This window comes from Natator depressus, chromosome 21 (assembly GCF_965152275.1).
Source record: "Natator depressus isolate rNatDep1 chromosome 21, rNatDep2.hap1, whole genome shotgun sequence".
Taxonomy (NCBI): Eukaryota; Metazoa; Chordata; order Testudines; family Cheloniidae; genus Natator; species Natator depressus.
Window position 1 is genome coordinate 4895628 of NC_134254.1, and position 24703 is coordinate 4920330.

The 24703-nt window shown below is 44.0% G+C and overlaps 1 long non-coding RNA gene across 1 annotated transcript in view; it reads left to right on the forward strand.

Moving 5' to 3' along the window:
* The first annotated feature begins 5957 nt into the window (after positions 1-5957).
* Positions 5958-24703, forward strand: part of LOC141975541 (uncharacterized) — a 30604-nt gene continuing 11858 nt past the window's right edge. Inside the window, exons 1-4 of the long non-coding RNA XR_012635948.1 lie at positions 5958-6096; positions 7046-7176; positions 10089-10206; positions 14453-14560. This is a non-coding gene — a long non-coding RNA (uncharacterized LOC141975541). The remainder of the gene's footprint in view (positions 6097-7045; positions 7177-10088; positions 10207-14452; positions 14561-24703) is intronic.

Genomic DNA, 24703 nt, shown 5'->3' on the forward strand with positions numbered 1-24703 from the left:
CTTTCTGCTTCCTTTCATTGTCCTGTGGAGTGTGAAGTGGTCCTGGGTACTCTAGGGCCACACATGCCAATGTCTGGGCAGGGCTTCCTTTACTGACTGCTGCAGAATACAAAACACTGCCAGGTGTGAAGTGGAATGATGAACAGGGCTATTATCCTGAGATGCTAAGTGTCATTGGACACAACACCAACATGGGAGATGGACTCTTCCCTGAAGTGACCTGCATCTTAATGCATCATCATCTCTTTGAAAGGGAGGGAGAGAGAGAATGTTGTCTTCAGTTTGTGTTGCTCAAATTTAATAGAGTAAATTGTAGGACTATGTTTTCTCTAAGCTAGGGCCAAATTTTAACGTCTGGGATCTAGTCTTCTATCTGGGAACTGGAGCAGATCTTTGTGAGTCAGGTACAGAGGGGAATGCATAAAACACACTGAACCGTGCATATGTAATATTGGCGCATGCAAAACTGTGTGGGTCAATTTTGTGGTTGCAGTTAGTTGTGCATTTACAAGCAGGTGCATGCAATCAAGACCTTTAAGGGTATTTGCAAGTATGTCTGCGTATTTTTTTTTTTTTAACATTTGTGTTCATGACAGTTCTTTCTGGTGTTAGTCAGGATCATGAACAGAAATAAAATACTGTGAGCATAACAGATAACTGTATGTGGCTTGGGGTGGGGATGATAAAGAGGTGGTATCCTTATTGCTTCTGACCTATCTTAATCTGGGAGGAACTGGAAATCTTACAGGAACCAGTTTCTCTGACATTCCCAGACCAAACTAGTTTTGATATGATGAACTTCTCAGTCTGTCTGAACCTAACTCTTGGATGTTGGCCCATTACGAGTCACTACTTCTTCTCTAAAAAAGGTGCAGGTAACTTTCCATTTGGAGATGAGGCTACCATCCCCTTGGAATGAAATATAATACAATGTAGTCCAGTATAAATGTTTCCTTGTAGATGACCGTATGTGGTCAAGTAAATATCCACCCATGTTTTGGAATAGCACATTTCCATGGTCAGCTCCATGCTTCTGTGGTCATTACTATAGCGTCTTAAGACGTTGTGTGTATGAATTTCCCATCCGTTTCCTTTAAAAGCCACAGTGTTCTGGCAGCTTCTGTTTCAAGTGAAGAAAGGTCACTTTACCTGGTTAGGTTATTCGTTTATAATTTTTTTTTTAAAAAAAGGAAGGCAGGTCGAAATCATAATGAAACATTTCAATTGATCTGACGTGAACTGCATTTTTTTTTCCCCCAGTTCATGAAAATTTTTGAGCTTTTGACGTTTCGTCCTGATTCAGGACAGGAACATTTTTTTGAACTATCAAAATATTTTGTGGGAAAGGAAACTGTTTCCAACATTGCATTCTCCTTGCATCTTCCTCTGAAGCAGCTGGTACTAGCCATTGTCGAAGATAGGATACTGGACTAGAGGGATCCCTGGTTTGATATAAGTTGGCCATGACTGTGTAGCCCTGAACTGCCACATTTTAATGGTGCTCATGTTTGCAAAGCACTCGGCAGAGTGGAAGAACCATACCAGTACTAAGCAGTGTTATTAACTTGCACATTTTTTCCCATTCTCTTTTGATCTCTGGCTTCTTCAGTTTACAGCAGACTGTTCCCCAAGGCACCATGCTGCAACGTCACTGACAAGGAGATTGAGGTCATGAGGTTGTACATACACAACAGCTGCAACTCTCCATTTATTCGTGGGCAGGAATTTGTCTGGCACTGCTTAGGCCTTTGGATTATTTGATCTTGGGCTTTTAAACAGGACTTGCCCTGATTTTAATAATTTTAGTTTCCTGTCCTTGAGAGGTAATACGAGCTAAGGCTTTGCTAGTGAGCAGATGAAAGTCCTGTGCAGTCATCTACTGTACCACTCAGTCTGATTTTAGCAAAACTCTGACTCAAGGACCTCTCTTAGTGAATGCACAGCAGGTTTATTTAGGTTCTTATATCACCCACAATACCACTGTCATGTGGCCAGTGTATTACATGAGATCCTTAAGTGTTCATGTGTGAAATCTGGAGTTATGGAAGCCCACTGCTGCTGAGAACATGTGCCCTGTGGTAGGGAGGGAAATGACATGGGAGAGGCGGGGAAGAATTTAAAATGCCAGAAACGTTTTTGATGAATTAACACATAATGTTTAATCCTGCACTTGCCACCTTTACTGATAAAAGGCACCACTTTACTTCTACCATGATGCCAGTGGAAAATTGCCAGCTAATAACAGCTAGCGAGTAGGGAGTCCTGATATCTGTTTGCTTGCCTATATTTACAAAAAAACCCACAAAACTTGTAAGCATCCAATAGTGTGATAGCTAACATACCTAAGTGCGTGATCTGATGACTGTACCGTCATCATCCCTCCTCATTCCTTCTGATTGCTCCAGCCCATGTTACTTCTTGTTTTCAGTTGAATTGCAAGCTCTTCGGGGTTTCTTTGCCGGTGTCTGTACAGCACCCAGACCTTGGGGTCCTGATCCCTGCTTGGGGCCTCCAGGTACTACCAGAATATAAATAATTACGTTCTGGCAATGTGCCAGAAATGTTCCATGTTTGGTTATTTGAAAATGAATGGTTTCTCTCTGTGGAGATACAAATAAAAGCGAGCCAACCTCTCTCCCCGCCCCAAATAAACCCTAAAAAATATGCCAAAACTTCACTTCTCCCCAGTCCCCACGTTTTAAACACTGTGGCACTGACCAAATGTGTGCTAAGAGCGGTACAGTAGTGCCCTGCTTTCTGCTGCTACCCTGCCCTTTTCCTTGATCTATTCAATACAGTACTTAGCCCAATGGGATCTGTATTTTGATGCGGCCTCTAGGCATTACCATAGAATAAATCGTCATTTAAGGGCTTTGGGACAGGGACTTTTTCTTCTTACGTATCTGCATAGTACATAGAGCACTATTGGTGCTATTATAAATCAGCAGGATGCAGAGTTAGTGAAGAAATCAGGGTCTGACCTTGGACGTTAGTGGGGTTCATGAGACATGTAAGGGTAGGTGGAATCAGCCTAACAAGCTGTTAGGTGTTTTCTGTGTAATACATATACTGCTGGCAATAATGTCCATGTGACAATGTCTCCTTCAAGTGGCTGGTTCACACAGCTGTAATACCAGCTGCTTGCTTCATCTCTTTTAGCTCAAGTGGCAGAAACTTGTGGCTTTGGTGATGAACGTCTTAGGCTCAATCTCCACAGGTGACCATGTGTCTGTCTGTACGCATGCAGCCACGTTTCATTGCATCCAATTGATGGAAAGTGACCTTGCTGGGTCACTACAAAGATCGGGGTGCTCAGTTTTTCTTTATAGCAGTTACAACACACCACCTGTATTTCTTGTATTGGCTTCTGGCTGTTTGGTGATCTGGAGGGGCTATGCTCCTCACTCCAAGTCAATGTCTTTCCCCCAGTATAAGATGGTTCCTGTGACTTGCATCTTTTGGCAAAGTTTTATTTTATAAATTGGGACCTTGCAATTATTCTTGTTCATTTCTGTGTGCAACAGGTGTCACTTTCAGTGTAGTACAGAGGAATCCCAAAATAGCTCAGACTCTGAAGGAAAAAATACTGGTTATTTCAGCCTTAGCTGTACTGAAAACCCAAAACTCACAGCCCGTTCTGAAATCTGGTATTAATATGGCAGGTGTATCGATTTTGTGGTGTTCTCCTGTATTTATTTTTTTCCATACAGATGCTCTTTCTTGTGCATAGATTCTTTCATATGCTGTTGGTTTTTCACTAGCTGGTTGCTCAAATGCTATACCTGCCTTTGCTCTTCCTCTGGGTTTCCCTAGTTCAGATGTTCTCAAACTGGTCTGCGAGCTCCGTTCAGGTGGTCTGCGGATAGTTCCCTCTAAGGTGTACTCCTGGGCAGTCGCACACGAGAGAATGAAGGGCCACCTACCTAATTAGTGGCGCCGCGCAGGCGTGCTTCCACTAATTAGGTGTCTGTACCCTGGAGAAGACGCACATGTAAGGTGAGGTGGTGGCCTTGGGGGGGAATAGTGGGTAGGTGGGAGAGGGCAGTGGGGTGAGACGAGAGGGTGGGGGAAATTTGGGACATGCAGGGCTGCGGCAGCCAGAGAAAGAGGCGACTTTTCCCCAGCTCCAGGGCTGTGGCTGCTGGGGAGAGATGGCCCTCCTTCCCAGTCTCAGCTCTGTGGCTGCTGTGGCAGGGGAGAGACCCCCCTCCTTCACAGGCCCAGCTCGGGGGCTGCCGCAGCTGGGGAGAGAGGGAGAGACCCTCCTCCTTCCCAGCCCCAGCTTGGGGGCTGCTGTGGCGGGGGAGAGAGGGCACATCTATCGCATTAGAAAGATAAGACTACTGTTATTAAAATATGAGTTGTGTGCTTTTATCTGTAGAACAAAAAAGTTGTTTATTATTAAGGTTTTTTTTATATAGTGCTTTTATCCAAAGCGGTTTTCAATATTAGCTAACGGTACAAACAACATTTGGAAAGATCATTAAGTGGTCCACCGAGACCCTCAGCAATTTTCAAGTGGTCCACGAAAAAAATGTTTGAGAACCACCGTCCTAGTTGTTGAAGATAAGTAATCTGAGAGTCCAGCTTTCTTTGCCGAACATTGGAGCTAGCTATGACTCACTAGGGTTAACCTTCAGCCTGCTGCTGGAGGAGCTGTGTCCAAGCCCTCTGGAATGTTTTGCTTGCCTAACCCGTACAGGGCTGTGCTGATATTTTTAGCTATTATGAAGATTCTTGGCCTGTGACTTAGTAGTGCTGGTGACCCAGGCAATGTCATCATGAGCCTAAAAATCTTCACTCTGGGCACAAGTATTCATTTTATCCAGTTAACACATTTTTGAAGTCTGTGGATGGAAAGGGAAGAACTTACAATTTTCCAATACTTATGGTAACCTGCACTTATGTACTTTGTCTCTTTGTCTCCCTCAGGTGGCTAGGAGTTCTGCTGTTATAACACATAGAGGTTGAAGAATCTGCTACAGCCTTTGGGCTAATGCAGCTGGGTCTTTTAGGTCAGGCAGTTGAGGCTCATGCTTTCAGATCCAGAAGTCCAAGTTTTCATCCCTGCTGCCAAAAACCCATCCAGGGACATCTGGTTACATCCCCATTTTAGAAATGCTTACACACACCCTTAGCTTTACTCAGGTGAGTAGTCCCTTTGAAGTCCCATTGTGCATAAAGTTAAACACATGCGTGAATATTTGCGGGCTCTGGGCCTAAATGCGTTACTTCCCAAAGTCAAACCACGTCTCCTATCCCTGAAAGAGTTAATCAAACAGCATTACTATGCCATTGGAATGTTGTTGTTGTTGTTGTTTTTTTTTAGGAACGGGAGAGGATTTACGTTGGTTTAAAAAGAAAAATCACCACAAAGTTGTCCAGGCTGTCAGTGGCACTTGTTCGAGATTTGCATTGCTGACTACCGACCCCAAAAGAGTTAACCGAGTAGGTGTGACTAAGCACCAGAGAAAGAGATGCAAGTGTGAGAGGTTTGGAACCAAAGCAAAAAACTGGAGGTGAGGAGCATTAATAAAAAAAAGAAAAGGGCAGAGGTGCAGAGTCCAGCAGTGACTGACTTTCTTGATTTGACTGGCCCTGGCATTGTTGGCATCAGCTCTCCTGGGAAAGCTGCAGTTCCGCTGTTATAACACAGGGAGCAGCCTGGAGAATTTTGAGCTGCGTCACAGAGCTCTGAGAGAGAGAGAGTGAGTGTGAGAGAGAGAGAGCAAGCTCCCTCGATAGGTCTACTAGCAACAGCCCTGCTGCAGCAAGGGGGAAGAGAGAGAGAGGCAGCAAGAGAGAGAGACAGAAGTAATAACATCATGGACTGGGCTCCTGCAACTGGCCAGCTTAATTTTTAAAAAATGTATTTTGGCTTAATTGGTATTGGAGGGTTCGCCCATTGACGATGCTGGAGACACGATGCATTTAATCCCGCGGGGAGGGAGGGTGGGCAGACGTCGGAAGGGTTAACGGGAGGAAAATTCTGGAACATTCTATTCTGCGGCGCTGCACAGCGAGTGAGCGAAGGGCTAAGGACTGCGCAGATGTTTAGCGGGCAGAGGTCTTCGGCTCGGGGTCCGTCTTTCCCACGTACGTACTCTTTGATTGGGATTGGGTTAGAACTGCATCTTCTTTTATTTATTTACAGGTTCTTCTCCCCCCTCCCCCCCCACCTCCCTACTCCTAAGTTCAAACCCTGGAGTGGTTTTATTATGTTTTTGGCTGGATGTTACTGCACTGTTCTGCGTCAGAGCCGTTTTCTGAATGGAACGATGGCACAGGTGGTACGAATGTCGCTCTTGCCTGTGGTGCTGTTATGCAGCTGGGGGTGGTGGTGGTCGTGGGGGGAGATGAGAACTTTGCAGAGGCTGTCGTTTAATAATTTTTTTTTAATTCCTTCCTCCCACCTATTTAAAGGCTGGCATGTCGGCCAGGGGTTGGTGCAGGGATTAACAGACACTCTGCATTTTAAAGCTTGGAGGTTTGTCACTGCGTAGTTCAGAAAGTGGTAAATGGTGACGCAGTGATCATTGCAGGGCATGTTGTCCAGTTTTTAAAAGCATCAGGGGGACAGGTACACCGTGCCTTTCAGAGGCTTCCAGACTAGCTGAAAGGGGTTAAGGATGAGTCGAGAAGGGAAGCTAGGGTTTAGGGATTAAATGTCATCATTTTGGCGTTGGAAAGTTGTTTACCTTGCTCTCTCCGTGTCTCTATGTTGGCAGCCTTCCAGCTCACATGTGATAGTCTTCCCTGTACTGCTGCATCATTAACTAAGTGGCTGAGCTTGCACACGATTGGCTGGGGAGGGTTCTGAGCCTAAACACTTGATCCTATTGGTAGAAAGGGTGATGGCAGGTGAAAAGCTCTCATGGATTGGCCGAGGGTAGGGTGTCAAATCTAAATGTTGATTTCACTTGCCTCAAATCAGTTCCAAACACTTTGTGACTAAATCACCTGGGTTTTCTCTTCTTTTCCTTTTTTAAAATTTTTTTAAGGCAGGCATTTGAAATCTCTCTCTCTCTCTCTCTCTCTCTCGCAGTGTCAGTTATGCAAAGTAACAAAAAGCAAGGGAAGGATGTGACAAGCTCTTGGAGGTGGTTTGTTATGTTGTTTATGCAAATAACAAAGCCAGAACCAAGTGTGTCATAGCTTGAATTACTTCAGTGACAGGTAAGTTTCCTGTTGTTGCAAAATAACCCACAGTGACGTGTCAGTTAGGCCAGAGGAAAGTGATAGATTTTTATGTATCTTTCTCTTCCTTCTAAGGATATTAAGTTCTTGTTGTTGACCAACAGCACAGGTCTGGAAGGGACCTGGAAAAGAGGGTAAGGAGGCCAAGACAAACAGGAAGATGTTTTTTTCATAACTATTTTTTGCTATCTTCTCATCCTCCCCTGCCTCCTCGAAGTGATCGACAATGAAGATTTCAGTTCTGCTCTGACGTTCTGTGGACAAACCACTTGAGCTTGGGTCTCCTTGCTCAGGAAGCCATCCAGCTTCTGCAGAGGAGTAGTAACTTGCTTGATCATTCAGCAGGGAGAGTTATTCCTTATCCTTTTTTCATGTGAAGTGACTTCAAGAATATGAGGGTATAAGCATTTAATGTATAACTCACTGACATCTAAAGAGCCAAGTACAGTGATTTAGCAACAATTGTTGGGTTTAGAGCCAGATCAGATGTATTGCGTTCTTTCTTGATTTCTTTTATAGTAGTTTCTCTCCTAACGTGTATTCTGATTTTTTTATGTAACGTAGATATATGCGCACGCACCCTTCCAGCACTGATTTTATCAGGTCTTAAAGGGCACCTGCATTGCTCTCTTACCTCCAGCTCAATATCTTGGGGCAGTAAAAAGGAGGGAGGAGACCATTTCTAAAGAGTGAGAAGTGGTAGGAGACAGAAGGAGGGAAAATAACAAGCCAGAGGGGATAACTGATCTGTCCCCCTCTTCCCCGTCTCATTCCCATCTCTACGTTTTTCACGTCTCCCCCCCTCTGCCAAGGTTCATGGTGAATTTTAAATTCTCTTACCGCGGTTGCCACTGTCCCTGCTGACTTGCTGATCCCTCGCCCTGTGGATTTGGCTCTGTTGGAGTCTCCTTGCTTCCTGCAGTGCCAGGTCCGCAGAGCAGCAGAACGGCAGTAACAATATGTGTCTGTTAGTCTTACTGCAGAGCACACAATACATATACGTACATAGGCACAATACTGCAGTTGCATTTGTACAAGGCAGCAGCTGGGTTAAGAGCTGTTGCTTGGACGAATGGTGGGTTAAGTCCATTTTGCTGAATGTCATGTATACGGGTGCCCCTTGTATTTCCCACCTATCGTTGCTGGGGGCTCTGTTAACTTGCAACGCACAGTGCCCAATAATGTTTTGGGGTTCCCACTGGATTTAGAGAAGGAGGTACAGTTGGCACCCCATCCACTCAACAGAGAGCAAGCATTCTTTCTGAGCATGCATATTCAGGCATAGAGAGTGGTTCATTTTTATTCCTTTTCTCATTTCTCAGCTGCTTACAGAGATGTTTGCACTTGTGACTCCTTTTTTTTGTCTTATTTTAACCTTTAAGTTTAGTTGCACTGCTAAACACGTGTTCATATGGGAATTGAGGTTACCTGCTGCAGCTAAATCTATGGGACTCAAAGGATCATCTGAAATAAGGCAGTGACAGAAGCATGGCATTTTTCTAGAGGGTGATGGGGAAACTGACTCATTCAGGTCATGTGGCTGGAGTTACTAATGTAAGTGTGTTAGAAGTATGAACAATCAATTGGTCAAAAGTGGCCTAGTGGTTAAGCACTGAACAGGAGTCCGGAGTTTTGGTTTCTGTTCCTGGCTTTACCACTTACTTGCTTTTGTGTGACCTTGGTCTTGTCAGTTTACCTCTTTGTGCGTTGGCTTCCTCTTCTGTAAAATGGGGTTTATTATACCTGCCTCAGAGAGGTGTTGTGAGGCTTTGCTCATTAATGAGCTGAATCATTTAGTCTTTACTCAAGCAAAACTCTTACTGATTTCCATAGCAGTATTTACTGTTGTAAATCAGGTTCAGACCTTCCAATGGACGGCATTATGCATTTGAAAGCATTACCTTTAATGTTTTTCTTAGATTCCAAGGCCAGAAGGAACCAGTGTGGTCTCCCCTATAGCACAGGCCATGGAAATTCCAGTGTTTTTTTTTTCTTTTTTGCATCTGAGCAGGGCTCTGACTGAACAGGCGGCCATGATTGCTTCCTGCACTTGTTTTGCTGATGGTCGTGTTACATATGTGACGCATTCTGTTTTGTTGGTGATGGGCGTCTCCGCTTTGTGGAGTGGAGTGGTGAGGGTTAGAATGGAGATTCATAGAGATATAACTTTAACGTTCGTAGTAAAGTGTGTAACCATAACCAAAGCAGCAGTGGTATCGGCATCCACCATTTTCACCCCTCATAAGCAGCAAAGGAATCCAAATGGAGGCAACAGCACCACTAGCCATTTTGTTGCTTGCAGAGTAGATTCTAAGCCTGCAGTGCCGCTGCTGTTAATTTCCATGCCGTATAAATACGGCGTTGGGCTCTGTGACAGAGCTTTGCTGATGCTGTGAGGAGGTTATGTTCTTTCAGCAAATGTTTTTGTTGTTGTTGTTTGGAGAAATCTATTAAAAACATCCAAATACTAGATTTTTGTCCCCTTCCCAACCCACCAGAAATCACCCCCTGAAACCATTGAGAAAACCAAATCTTGCTTTAGGATTTTTTTAACCCTGTGCATGGTGTTCTCTTGTAGTTGGTATGGGTGTGGCCAGGGATTACCAGTCTTTGATGCCTGGGGTTGGGACGTATGCCGCAGTGGTTAGTTATAGCTGATACCTATGGGTGGCAATGTGCCTGATTACAGGATTTCCATAGAAAATGCCAATTCCGAGTTGCATTGATGCCCTGGTTTATAGAGGGGAAATTTATTCCATTGTTTCTCCTGCCCTCCCGCCCCCCTACAGTTTTTGCTGGAAAACGAAAAGAGCAGTGGATACTTATGTTGGCTCATGGAATGGTTTTACTAGTATTAAGAAATACTGATGGTGTTTATATAATTTATGCAGAGATAGATCTTGGAATAACTGTGCTCATGCCCAGAGAGAGGTACCTTCCACAGCAGGGTGGACCATCAGACCAGCTCCTGCAAGGTCATTCTGCTGTCTCACCATCAGCCGCTAACAGGTACCAGAACCAAATGTCCTTGAATTTTGATGATGATGAAGCTCTGCACCTGTCTCCGACTTTTGCAAATAATCTCTACTTTTATAATGGGCCAAACCAAACCCCTAAATCTAAATAACCATCAAAATTGGCCGTATTTTGAAATCCACTTATGAGTTTTGTGCTCTGAGCTGATCTTCAGAGCTGGTAAAAACCCTTTTTCCTGGACTGGTAAGCGAGAGGGAGCGAATTTTCAAACATAGACACCTAAGTTGCACCTGTGCAAAAACTAATTAAATAAAAAGCCATCCATATTTGCATATCTGCTCACATATTTGTTATCACTCAGATTCCTTGGGTTGCTGATTGTGCTTCTGCCAGTGACCATCTAGTTAGCACAGTCCCTTGTGTGTTCTTAGAGCTAGTCACTGCTCACTGGCTTTTCTGTCCCTTGTTGCTTGAGCAGCTGATTCCTGATTTTGTGCAGGTGTTTCCATTTGCACAAGCCAGTGATATTTTCAAGTAACTCTGGGCCCCTAATGTGTATTGGCGTTGTTACTTCGTTTTCATGGGAAAGGAACCCAGCTGCTAATTCTGATGGCAGTGCTGCCTCTCCACCCACAAGAAAACCTATGTGGTAGTTTGTCTGCTGAAAAACCAAACCAACACGGCATGATTCAGACCTTAAGCTTTCCAAGAAGCAGATATTTCCTATTTAAATACATCCCTTCATCTCCAAGCACAACACTTTCTGTATAGGGCAAATGGGTTAGAAGATTTGTCCTTATGCAGCCACTGGCTTCATATTTGATTATGAAATTCATTCACTTCAGAGCCGCCATTGAACCACTGACACATGTGTTAGACTGAAAACATTTGGACACTGGCAGGTTGGTTCCCCCATCCTCAGACCGATAAGTGGGATCCACGTACATGGTGTCACAACTGTCTGCATTCTTGCAGCCCATCCATATATGAAGCACTGGCTTCAACCCTCAAGGTGCAAGGATAGTTTCTGTGGAGGAAAGGAAAATGTAATGGTTCGAGGACCATCTAAGGATCACACGGCCCGAAGCTTGAGACATGGCCAGAAGATGAAAGTTCTGAGTCTCTTTAGTCAATGGTTCAACTGAGGGATCTGCAAAATAAAGCAGAAGGCGTGGTTCTAATATGTGTTAAACTACAGATAGCATGTTGCTATATGGCCTTGCATCAAGGCCTTGTATGGCAGTGATCATTTTAGGGGCATTACAGTACCTACCTCCTAGAACCCTTCTGTGCCAAGCCACTGATTGGTGACATGCATGTAGCCCACCTTCCCTTCAAGGGCACAGGGAAAGGCTTGAATTCCCTTGCTAATGCTTAGAAACAGACATTTCATAGAAGTTAGCAACTGAAAAAGCCCCGTTGGGTTCCATCTAGTCCAGTGGAGGATTGGTCAATACAGTATGTTGTTCAGGCTAGCTTTAAATGGCTGAAGCGATGAGTCTGCTAGTGCTTTTCTTGGGATGCACTTCCACAGTCTAGTAGAGCTAACTGCTAGGCATTTCTCCTTAACAGCTGAAATTTCCCTTCACTTAATTTCACCCCATCGCTCCTTTTAAAGCTTGGGGTAAGTCGTTGACTTCAGTGGAATTTCATCCTCACAAGCCAGCTCTGAATTTGACCCCTTAGATTTTAACCTACTAAGGCAAAGTTATTCAAGCTTTCTTTAACCCACTCCATTTCATCTAGACATAGAAGGTAATGTGGCCCCCTATGTCAAGGCCATAAAATGTGGGGTGAACTTGCCGTATGAGTTGGTGTGTCTTAATGCAGTGAAGCGAGTTAGCATTGGCTTGCAGTTGCATATTATGTCATTTATTCTTTCTAGGCCTGGCATGAGACAGATCAGAATGATACTGTTCTGATCTATGACCAGTGGAGCATAGTTTTCCACTTGGTTGTCTTGTCCAATAAAAAGTATATTGGTCTATATTAATGCCTCATTTGACTCTTGCACAGGAGGGCTGGCAGGGCATTAGGAGGCTGCAGATGGATGTGACGCAGAGCTGTGCTCTGTGGGCGCTCCTTCCAGGTTGCTGCAGAGAAGGGGAGGAGCACGCACAAGTGGAACTGCAGCAGCATGGCTTCCCCAGATTTTCCACCGTGCTAGCCTTGGCAAATCTACTGCCGATCCACAGCCTGTGCAGTCGGATTCTGACCCGTGGAAGGCTCCTCTGCATTAAGCCATACGTTCTTGGTTTGGTGGAGGGAATAGGACTTTTATTTGGTGGGGGGATAATGCTATACAAGCTAACTACTCCATTTAACAAGGTTTTAATATGGCTCTGATCATTCAAAAGCTGTTTAAAATTGACCGTCCCTAACAAAAATTGACATGAATTGAAACCACTAGCCATATTAAACCACTTGGCAGAGCAAGAGTTAATCATGCAGTAACATGGGTTCAGTGCAGCAGTTGCGCATAAGAGAAATTGCTTTGAAATGTGACTGCAACACTTGCGTAGCAGCCAGTGTTCAAATATCTCTACCATTTCAAAAAAATCTTCCCGAAAATACCAAACTTTATTAAATTCTCTCCATGTTTTCTTTTTAAAAACATATTTTTAAATATTTCTTAAAAAAAAAACTAGTGACTGGCCAAACCAAACCCTTGTCTGCTACTCAGTTAAAAAAAAAAAAAAATCTGCATCTCGATCTTTCTGCCCAGTAAGATATTTCCAAGGTAAATGTGTGTGGGTACGCTGGCATCTTGGAGACTAACTTTCACTTGAACAGGAGTTCAAACCGATGGTCTATTTGGAACAGAAATGCTGGCTCTCCTGTTGTTATGTTACGATAGAATGCGACAAAAAGCCGTACAACTTTGCTAGTGGGAGGTCTCATGGGCTTCCAGGATTACTACTCTGAGTAAGGTTTGCAGGATCAGAGCCCTGTGTTGTTTTAGTTCATTAACTATATCACAGTAGTAGGGCAATGAATATAAGTGTAGGGTGCTGTCAGGGCTGTAATAATTAAGGGCACGCTCTCTTGTTTTTATTCAGTCCCTGCTCAAGCAAAACTCCCACTGGAAACTTTTGAAGCAAGTGGGAAGATTGTCACGGCCTGTTCCTGTCCTGTGAATAGATAATGCTGGCGTATGGAAGGCTGCCTATCACCTTTCACCAGCATTAAGTTCACTGAAACAAAAATAGTAATGGCTATCCTATCTCTGACTTTTCACGTTCAGCCTAGGTTGATGAGGATGCTCACTAAGAGAGGCATGGTGATCTAATGATTGTAGCAGAGGGGGAGGTCACATAGTGGTTGAGTGAGGCAGACAGGGACAGAGTGTCACACTGAGTGGGCATGAGTTACACATCTCTTCTCATGGACATCTCAACCCAAGCTTCAGAAGTTCACCCAGTTCAGTTCTCTCTGTGCTACCGCTTGTTACACCAGATTCCCGGGTCCTGTGCCTGGCTCTACTGTTAACTCATTATATTACCTTGTGTGTAATTCACATTTCCTCTGTGTCTTAGTCTCCCCCCTGTAAAATGGGGGTATTTCCTCTCAGAGGTTTGAGAAAATTAGGGTCTGATCCTCAGTTAACACTATTTCTGGGAATGGATGGACGGTGAAGCCCTTAAAGCCACCTTTGTCCCTGTACTTTGGGATCATTTAGGAGCCTGTGTGTATCGCAGTGTAAATTACAGCAGCCTCAGGGCTACTTCGACCTACGCTCTGCTTTCCATGGCCCCCTGTGGGCCCTGGGGAGAAGAAAATAGCTGTAACATGGTGGACTCTGGTCCTGCCTCCAGTCTGCCATCTCCACTGAGCCAGTACAGAACCTTTATGCCAGCTAGGAAGGCCCCTTTGTAGGGGTGATTCTCTGGGTGGGTTCTGCCCAATTTAAGCCCCCTTCGTGCTACCAGAGTGTTGCAAAGGGGCCTTAATGTCCATGAAGCCCTTAAGTCCTGAAAGAGGCTGTGTACATGCAGAGTATTATTGGAGCTGGCTGAAAAGTGTGAAAAAATACATTTGTGGAAGTTCCACACCCACCCTCTGTTTTTTGCTGAAAACTTTTCAGCAGAAATGTTCCAGATGGATCTAATTGGTTATTTATTTCTCAGGGAGGGGTGTGTAGATACTGTGCGTGCACACACTCACTTTGTCAGGATGAATTATGCCTACATGTAGTTTCTGTTTCCCGGGCAACTGCTAACCTAGTGCAGAATCATGAACTGTTCTGATTTTTTTCTTTTTTATATTTCCCCTTCCCCAGTGCTGCCTGACCTCATGGACATCCTGTATGAGATGCCCAAGCAAGCCACAGACTTTGGAAAGAACAGCATCAGCTATCAGAGATTCCTCTTTTATGAAAGGAAACTTGGTAAGATACAGGAAAACATGTAGGCTCTGACACTGAACAGCAGCTGTATTGAATTGAATTCTGCTTTAAAACAGTTGACTGCAAATTCCTACTGACATGGGGTAAAGTAAAGGATTATGGTAATTCAACTGAGACTGAAAACAAATGAACCATTACACTTTTCTGTGTCTTCATTGTATTTTTGTAAATGTTAGTCCACTTTGTTGATGTTCCTCTTCCCCCTGTCCTGTCCCTTCTCTAACTACTGCGCTGGGTATGGTTTTGATTAATACATTAACTAACTGAAGTTGCTGTTTTGTGAAGTCATGTTGGCTCTGCTCCTTTTCTGTGGCTCTATCATTGGTTGCGGTTAGAGACCTTGGAGCACGAACAGTACAAGACTGATTAAAGTGCCCTCTAATCTTTAGTGTGTGAGTGTGCAGCTTCTGTGTTCTTAAAAAGCTTGAGCCCATATTTCATTCAGCGTGGTTTCCCCTCTCATATTTCAGATGCAAGATTTAATGAGGTAACAAAAGGGCTCCGACAATGCTCTAGCACTTATGAATGCAAGAAATAATTCTTGACCTTAACACGTTTTGTGGGAGAGAGATTTCTTTAGATGGAAGCCTTGGAGTGAAGGAAAAGATTTGCAGACACTGAATTACTTAGACATCTAAATTAGAACATGGGCTCAAGCCAACATGCAAATCTTACTTATAGTTCCTCTTTTCATTTTTCTGTCCTCATCTGTTTGTTCACAAGGATTGTCCTGATATGATCTCTTCCTGCTCCTGCTCCTCCTTTTTTGTCTTCTAATGTTTCTGTTCCCCTCACCCTTTTAGGTGCAGTTTGACAAAGGGACACAATATGTAAAACTAACAAGGATGCTCAGAGTTAAGAAACGCAAGAAGGGCTGAAAATAAGAAGGTTGCATTTTTGTCTGCTTTCTGAAAAGCCTTTAGATTGATTCTCCCCTGTCTTCCCATTGTGTCATTATTATGGATTCCTGTGCATAGTGAGACACTATTATTCTGATTACATGCTCTTTGTACCTACAAATGACTGTCCAAGGTTCATGGCAATAAGAATCAGTCTCCTTGGTTGTGATTGGTGAGAAAACACAGCTAGTTAAAGCATCAAGAACAGGAAGTTTGAGGGCAAAATAAATCGGATGGCATTTAGAAGGGGTTAGAGGTCATTTTATTGCATGCTGTGGAAATCTGAAATTCCATGTGTCATGATGTTAATCTTCAGTAATTACGCTTTCCCGTCATTAGTAGTTCTCTAGACGAGTTCCCATCTTAACTACTAGAATGTACTACGTGGTTCCTGCTTTAGAAAGTGGTACATCATATTTTACCAAGAAATCGTTTTCTGAAACGATAACTTAAAAATATCAGGGGGACATAGCTGTTATAAGGCATCATCTTTTTTCCTTAAATTAAGTGATGGGGAAAGCTTGCAGCAGCAACTGGCCATCTTGAAAGAGATGAACAATCTGAAACAAATACTAGTTCATGCCGAGGGAATGGTTGCTAGGTGTGACAGTTAGTAGCTATGAACTTAATGAGACATGAGTAGCACTGTGGAGGAGGAGGAGGAGGAGGAAGAGAAGGAGGGCTCTTTGGAATAAATGAGTAGGAAAAAAAAGAGTAATGCCAAGTTTCCAAAGTTTAATGTGACTGTTTTAATTAACTCTTTCTTACTCAGAAAACAGTCAGAGCTCTGCTATAGTACATCATAATTTCCCTTTCTTTAAGTTGTTTTGCTTCTTGTAACAGTAGTTTTTTTTGTCCCCTGCATTTATGTATAGAGTATATAATTTAGTGTTAATGAAAGGTACAGAACTGGCAGCCTATTGAAAAGGAGCAGATACAGGCACAAGTTCCCCATCCTCTGGCCCCCAGGATGGATGGCAGCTCCCTCCATCAGTCAGGGGGGAGTTCAGTCTTCATGGTCCATTCCTATGCTGGGCCTCTCTGCTGAGACTGGGTGTCAGTGAGAGCAGGATGTAGGGTTGTTTTTGTGGTTTCAGATCAGATCAGGAAAACAGAGACTATTGGCCTAGCTTTTTAAAAGTGGCTAGTGATTTTGGGTGTCCCTGTTTTTTGGGTGCCCAACCTGAGATGGCTTGAAAGGGGCCTGAATTTCAGAAAGTGCTGAGTGCTTGCCCTGTGAAAACTAGGCCCCTTTAAGATGTCTTCAGTTGGGCACCCAAAAATTCAAGTCACATTTTTTTGAAAATGCAGGTTTCTTGTCCTTAGATCTTACTATGTGGATCCCCATTGGTTTTGATGAGACTATTTGTAGTCGTAAACACTGCACACAGTGGTTAGTAGAACAGTAAGATTGTAAGATGGATTCTGGTTCTAGCTGTCCAGCTGAGAATTCCTGTGGTGGTGAGGAAATATCTGCTTGCATAAAGCCAGCAGACTAGGCCCCAGGGCCAGCTGCCCGTAGCTGCCGTGGCATAGGGGATGTGTCGGGCAAGATGGAGCTCTGCTAATTCTCCAGGGGCATAAGTCTGTACCACGCGCTGGGGCTGGCACAGACCAGTCCACAGAATCAGGGAGCCATAACAGACTCTCCTGACCCTTCCTTCCCCTACACTCTCCTATACCAAGCAGAGATTATCAGAAGAAGATAGTCTGTCCCTTCTTCTCTGGGAAACGGACCTAGGCTATTGAATTCATTTTGCATGGGTTTCTTCAGATGGCGACTGCTCTCGGTCAAAGCCAGCTGGGTAGGTTCAAATATGCATTTTCCTCAGCATCTTCTGCTTGCTTAGATGTTAACTTAAAACAATCAGTGGTGATCTGATGAGACAACCCTAAGTGCATCTGCCCTCACAATTCCTTTGTGGATGCGGAGAATTTGAGATTTGTTTGAAAAATGAATTTGTCTTTTGGGGCAAGTCATTGTGGGATTTTTTTAAATAAATAAAGAGTGCGCCTGCCCTCTCTTCATTTGAACATAACTTGAGCAGCCTTTTGAATATCTTTTACAAAACCTGGCATTAGAATCGGCAGCCCAGGCCAAGTATAACTGAGGCCCACAGTGTGAAACCTCAGCTCACTTTGGAACTGTATTGCTTGGACTCGTAGGCAGCATTTGATATTGACCCAGCATTTTCCCTGACAGGTTTCTGGGTTAGTGGGCAATCATTTTCTATCAGGCGAGATGCAAATTATTCTTACCACCTCAAGAACTGATGGCCGTAAGTCATACAGCTAATCAACCTGTGTCTGAATCATTGATGACATTATTGACGCAAATTTGTCCCCACTCCTGTTGCCATATAAGAAGCAAAACACTGTACATCGGTGAAAAATGGTGGGTTTTAAACTTTTAGCCATGTGACCATTTTTTGGCCAACATAGATGCAGGCAAAGTGAAACACAAAAACTTACTGGGGTGGACAGATGCACACCCTTGATGTTTATAGTTACATAAAGGGGGGGATAAAAGTGTGAGATGTCTCTCCCATAGCTGCATGAGCTCCTATGGGGTTAACAGGATTAAAGATCAGCAGATGTGACTCAGAGACGCAGGGAGCAGCAGGAGCCATTTGTACATGGTCGCTTTTTAACCCTAAAAAAATGCTTTAATGTAACTGATACCAGGTGTAAGGGGTTGAGGGAGAGAGTTGGTTTCACTGTTGTTAGTGATCCTTCCCAACACAAGAAGCTTTTGTTTTTTGAAAAAAGAGGATGTGTAGCTTTTAAAATTATGTTTCAAATGTCTCTTGTTCAGACCCACACCTGTTGCTTCCTCTTTTGTTCTGATGTTCAGCCCTCCTGAAAATTCCCTTCAGAGTTATTTTGTGTTGCCATTATTCTGCTTGTGTTCAGGCCACTTCGGCTTGGGCAGGGGGTATCATAGGCTCGGGAAGGCTGCACCTTCCCAAACAGCCAGGGATGGCCCTGCCCACGCTCCGGTCCCAGGCCCCCCTCCTGCTTCCCGCTCTGGCTCCAGTTCCCCAGTGCCTGGCCCTGGCTCAGGCTGGGGCTGCCTGTGCCACCCGCCCTCCCGGCACTGTGGGGCGGGGAGGGCTGGGGCCGCTGGCTGGTGGCCATGGTCCGGGGGGCTCTGGACTCCAGTGGGGGGGAGGGGCAGGGCCTCGGGTAGGAGGGTCAGAGCTGGGGGCTAGCTTCCCATAGCCAGCAGTCCATGTGCTGCCCATACAGTTTGGTTATGTTGTTTAGTCAGGTGGCTCTTCATGCTATGAAGCCTGAGGTGAAGTGGATAACAACACCCACCCCCCTCCCCCGGCAGTGGGAATGGTGAGGGGCTGCTTCTCTTACTTGATCCTGATTTTACACCAATGTGAGATCTGGCTCTGGCTCTGACCAAGTTAACATCAAATCTGAGCACTGGTACAATAAGAGAAGGAAAGACTGAAAGTGGAGGAGGAGCCTCACTCCCCTTAGCTGAAACTAGCTGCTGCCTATCCAGGGAAGCTGATTTTTTGTTTTTTCTTCCTTCTTTTGGTTGCAGCGGCTTTGAATAGCTGGCATAACATCAAATAGAAGTTGGCTGAACGGGTCAACAAATGAGGATGAAGCCTTTAAAATGTAGAAGTTCTGCAAGCTACAGTGTGTGTGGAGATAAAATAGACAAGAATAGTTATAATAGAGATAAAAGTTATAAGAATTCAGGTTCCAGGATTGGTCAGTGAGGATTATCAGAGAGATAATCTGAACAGTTTAATAAAGCAAATAATAATTGAGTCAGTGCAGTGGAAACCACTTGTAGTGCTATTTTGTTTAATAAAATAACTTCCCTTTCAGCAGGGGTTGGCTGGAACTAGGAATATGATTTGCATGTCGTGACGCATTGCAACAATTTGGGGCTTTCCATTTCTCTTCACTGTCAACATAGGTTCACTGGTTCAGAGTCAGATCCACTGTTGGTCTCCTTGCCCACTTCCTGTTTGTCTCTTGGGGCTGTAAGTGTTGAATATTGCAAGAACTCAAATATTTAATGCACGGTTCTTCTCTTTGGTTGTTTTGAAGCTTGCTACTTTCCTTGGAAAATCAGGGCATAAAAATGATTTACTGCTCTAGTGACTGTAGGTATGTATTGGTGCGTTGCAAACATAGAACGTAGGAAAACTGAATTCAAAGCTCCTGGCAGTAAGGTTTTAAAGACAAATCTTATCTCTACCTGTGTCTGCCTTGTGGAGTTCACAACACTGATGCCTCCATGCCTCTGTTGGCTGTTCCTCACCAGCCCAAGTGTCAGCCAAAAAGCTCTTGCAGGCTGTCTAGTGCTGCCCCTTCCCCAGGGACAGTGTGAGGAACTAGGGAAGTAGCGTCTCCCTGATATATTACAGAGGCAACACGATGTTTTCCAGCAGGGTCATTTCAGGGTGTGTGGAGGTTTATGCTATAATTACCTAATTGGGGTAGAACTCACAGGTGAGTTGTTCCACACTCCATCTTTCCCCTTTTCCATTCAGCGGAGGTGGTGGGAATTGGGAATTAAAGGTGAGCGATATCACCAGCAGTTCCACAGGAGAGTGCCAACTTGGATCTGTGCCTTAAACCACTCTCCAGCAAGTACTCTCAAATGCAAAGTCCCACAGAGTGTATTTCCTTCCTGCCATACAGATGGCTCTTTCAGGGTAACAGGGAAAATGATTCATATTAACTGTCCTTCCTTATCCAAGTGTCTTACTAACACCTGGAGGCCATGCTGCTGAACCGTGAAGTGTCTATTGGGCAGCCTACAAGGGGACACAACCACTGAAAATTTCTATGCAATTGCTGCATTTCTCCACCATATTTAAGATTACATGACATTTCTAAGTACCACCACTAGAAAACAATTCTGTAGTGTGGCAGGTGGTTTGTGATGCCAAAAATGTAACACACATTCTGGTCAAGTAGCCAAAGCTGGACAAGATACTTAAGTATTCCAGATGTTGGGAAGTAATCCGTTTTCTGAAGTTTGCTTGCTGTGTGTGTGTGTATGCAGAGCTACATTTTCAAACACTATTGCCTAAGTTGCACCTTCAAAATACGTGCATCCACTCTGTGAAAAGTGAATGAGTATAATGGGAGATATTTAAACCATGTTTTGGGTTGCAGAATGTTTTGCAGTTTTTGGAAAAATGCCTGTGATGTGATGTGATATATGGTACAATTATTTCATGCACTGAAATTAGGATTCCAGAGATAGAAAGGGTGCTCTCCAGTTTGCACTGCTGAAAGTGCACATCCTCACTGGTCCATCCAGTCAGTGTCTAGTCTAATCAGCAGACCCAGCGTCATCCCTGGAAGACGTCCAAGAGAAGACCATTGCTGGTGGGGATGAAGAGTGCCCACAAGGCGGAACAGAAGCCCTGGAGTCTGTTTGCTCCAAGACATATTTTCTTAGGTAAGCAAACTACAGAAAGTCAAGTCGTCTCCCACACCTGTTTCTGTTTCTAAATCCAGTGTCTGAGTCAAAATAATTGCTGGAAAGCAAAAGAAAAATTTGGTGGTGCTGACGTTTGTCTTAGGCTTTTCTTACTCCTTTACAGATCACCCTGAATACGGAATGTGGTTATTTCCTGAAGGTTCTGCAGACTAAGCTAACCAGAAAATGCTCCACGACAGCATTCTGCAAAAGGTCTGGCTAATTATGGCTGAGATTATTAAACCGTAGTACATCTTTGTGGTTCTGTTACCTGAGCTTCTTATCAAAGGGAAACATTAGTCAAGCTGTTGCCGAAGAGTGCGTCTTTGCTCCATAGAGATTATCAGTTTGCAGTGATGGATTTAGATTAGGAGTAATGGGAAGAAGGTAAAAATTCCATTTCACCAGTGGCTGGGGCTGAATTCCATTTCACCGTTTCGACCATTCTAGTGGCTGGGACTGAAGAGAGTAGAAGGCACCTACTTCTGCTGTTAGTTAGAGGCGATCTTACTGGGCTCAAATAGTGGAGTTACATCCATTGTAGCAAAAAATTCTTGCGTTCCAACCCTGATGCTACGCATGTACAGTATAGATGGTGACCCACTATAAGTCTGCAACACATAAGATTGTGTACGTTACTGAAGGGTCTGGAGCAGTCTCCAATCAATAGGACATGTAAAGCAGTAGGAGAAGAGTAAAGAGAGGACCTTAATGATTGTGGGTAGGTTCTGCTGTCTCATTGATCTGCCTGCTGTTGCCTCAATCTATGCATATATATTTCCAGCCTGATTTCCTGTGTTATCTGTAGGGCTGTCATCGGATGTCAGGTCTCTGTGGGCACCATCAACATTGTTCCAGGTACTCCAAGAACAGGAGCTCTGTTCATTTGAAAGTCGCTGCAATCTAAGGCCATGAAAGCAGAGATGGGGAAACCCCTCTGAGGCTATGTCTACGCTGTGTACCTTACAGCGAGCGGTACACTCTTTGTGGGAAGGAGAGAGCTCTCCTGCTGACAAAATAAAACCACCCCCCTAATGAGGGGCGGAAGAGCGTCACCCATCGTCCAAGCGCTGTCCACACTGGCACTTTTTGTCAGTAAAACTTTTGTCAATTGGTGGGGGGTGGTGTGTTTTTTACACCCCTGACTGACAAAAGTTTTTACTGATGTAAGTGGTGGTGTAGCCATAGCCAGATTCTCTGCTTTTTAATGTCTGTGTTTAAGTGAAACGGCTTTAACTGAAGTATGCTGATTTCTAGTTCATAGGGCCGACATCACTGATGGTGGGTGGGTATCTAGGCTAGACCCTCAGTATTGATGGCACAGAAGCTGTATTGGTTTACACCAGCTGAAGATTTGGCCTGTATGTGTGTACGCACGCATCTCCCTACCTGCCTACTCTAGCAGGAGAGAGCCTCTATCTCAGAGCTGGAGGTGCTGTCACTGAAGCAGTGGAATGATTCCCCCACACCACTGACTGAATTTGGCTCTCACCTTGCTCGAATTTCAGCTTGACAAAACAAAATGGCTGCTAGTTCATCTGAATGCCTTTTGAATAATACATCTTGTCATCTGTAGTGAATGAATCACACTCGCTTCCTATTAACACAATCATTTTTTAGAGAATGAAACTGGAATTCCTTTTCTTTTCTGTTCCAAACCACTCTGAGCTGTTTTCTGTCCATGCTTGTCTTCAAATGGACTTTGGCCATTAATTCCTTTCAGCAGAACAAATGAAATGCAGTGCATGCTGAAACACTATGAAATAGCATTAGTTTTCATATATTCCTTGTTGCACTTATAAGTGCTGCTATAAAACAAAACAAAAAACAAAAACCTCTACTTTAACTGGCTGCATCTCGTAGAAGAATTTCAATGTGGTTCAATGGTTAGAGAAGGGCATGCAGAGTCAGGACTCTGTCATTTACTTACTGTGTAACCTCGAGAAAATCACTGTGTCTCAATTCATACATCTATAAGATGAGTAATACATACCCACCTCTCAAAGGGGTCGCTACATTTAATTAACATTTGCAAAGTGCTGTTATGTGTGAAAGGGGCTATAAAAACCCAACTTGATAGCATTTCTATGCTTGGATGTTTGGATATAATGTCAGGTTTCAGAGTAACAGCCATGTTAGTCTGTATTCGCAAAAAGAAAAGGAGTACTTGTGGCACCTTAGAGACTAACCAATTTATTTGAGCATAAGCTTTCGTCAGCTACAGCTCACTTCATCGGATATAATGTGATAACTGTGGAACGCCACGTCGGATCAATTGCAAAATTTCAGGGAATGTTCTAGGCATTGACGGGCAGAACCGTATTGATTTTGGCAAAGTCAGCAGAGGGAAGTTGGAGATACATGGAACCCCTAGCATCTGGTTAGCAGAGCTAGCAGCTTCAGCCACCTCTGTAATTGTCGACAGATCAGATAACTGGTGGATGGCAGCCATTAACTAACACATTCAAGCATAACAATGTCTACCCCTCGTTTTAGCTCTGCCTGTCCTCCCAATTCAGTTTAAAAATGTTGGCAGAGAAAGAAAAGAAGAAGAATGGGTGGGGAGGGCACACATAACCCCTGGCAGAGGGAGAATGTGAGACCCTGGTACGGGGAGAAGCTGGGTGCACACAGAGCATGGGGAGGACTGGGAGTGCACACAGTCCCTTGCATGGAGTAGAGAATAGGGGACACAGAGTCTGTAGCATGGGGCGGAGGGGTTGCAACAAGTCCCTGTAATAGAGGGCGATTGGAGGGCGGCATGGGTCGGGGGGGATGGACGCAAGGACCCCCTGGTGTGTGCAGTGAGCTTTAGTCAGCTTCACTGACTGAAGCAAAAAAGTGTGTAGCCTCCTAGTTATTATGGCTTGCAGTATTTCTGCTGCATCCTTTGTCTGTTTTCTGACCCTCTTCATTCCAACTGAACCATGAACATTTTTGTTGCCTATCGGGTGGACATATTGTAGCAAGGATGGATTTGAACGCATCAGGAAATTACCTTATAATGACAGTAGTTTGCACTTAACATCTTTCTTGTCCAAGAATCAAAAAGTACTTTATTAAGGTAAGTAAGTATTATCCCTATTTAAAGATGGGGGGCAACTGAGGCACCAAGATGTCTTGTATGACCTTGGATGCATCACCGTTTTGAGTTAGTAACAGAACCCAGGTCTTTTGATACGCATTTAACTGCTTTCATTACTAGATACTGCCTCTTAGTATTATGTAGTTAATATTGTAGATCATTGGTGGCAGGTAGGCAAATTAGTTTGGCTAATCTTATTGTCTTACTCTGAGCAATGGATGGGGGCTGTTCAGTGCTGCCTGAGCAGCTTTTAACTGAAGCCCAGTTAATACAAATGTGTGTGTGTGTGCTGGTGTTTGCTTTTATCCCTGTAGTTCCCTAGCTGAGAGGCATTCAGCAAAGTTTATTGTCACGTCATTTGTAAAATATGTACTTGTTGCATTTGAAACTATTTGTTTAGCTGGAGGCCATGCTAAATGACTGTACTAATTAACCTGATGTGAAGAGGAAGAATTACAGCTGAAGTGCATGAAATAGCCTGTGCATTGCATACCTAGACATGTTTAGTACATGAAAACAAACACAAACCCAATACCCTCCTTTTAGTATTAATCTAAAGCAGAGGTTCCCAAACTTTTCTTATTGCATACCCCCTTCCAGATCGACCAGCTGCCCACATACCTCCTTCCAGATCTTCTAGTTGCCTGTGTTCCCTTACCTGTCTGACTACTGATACT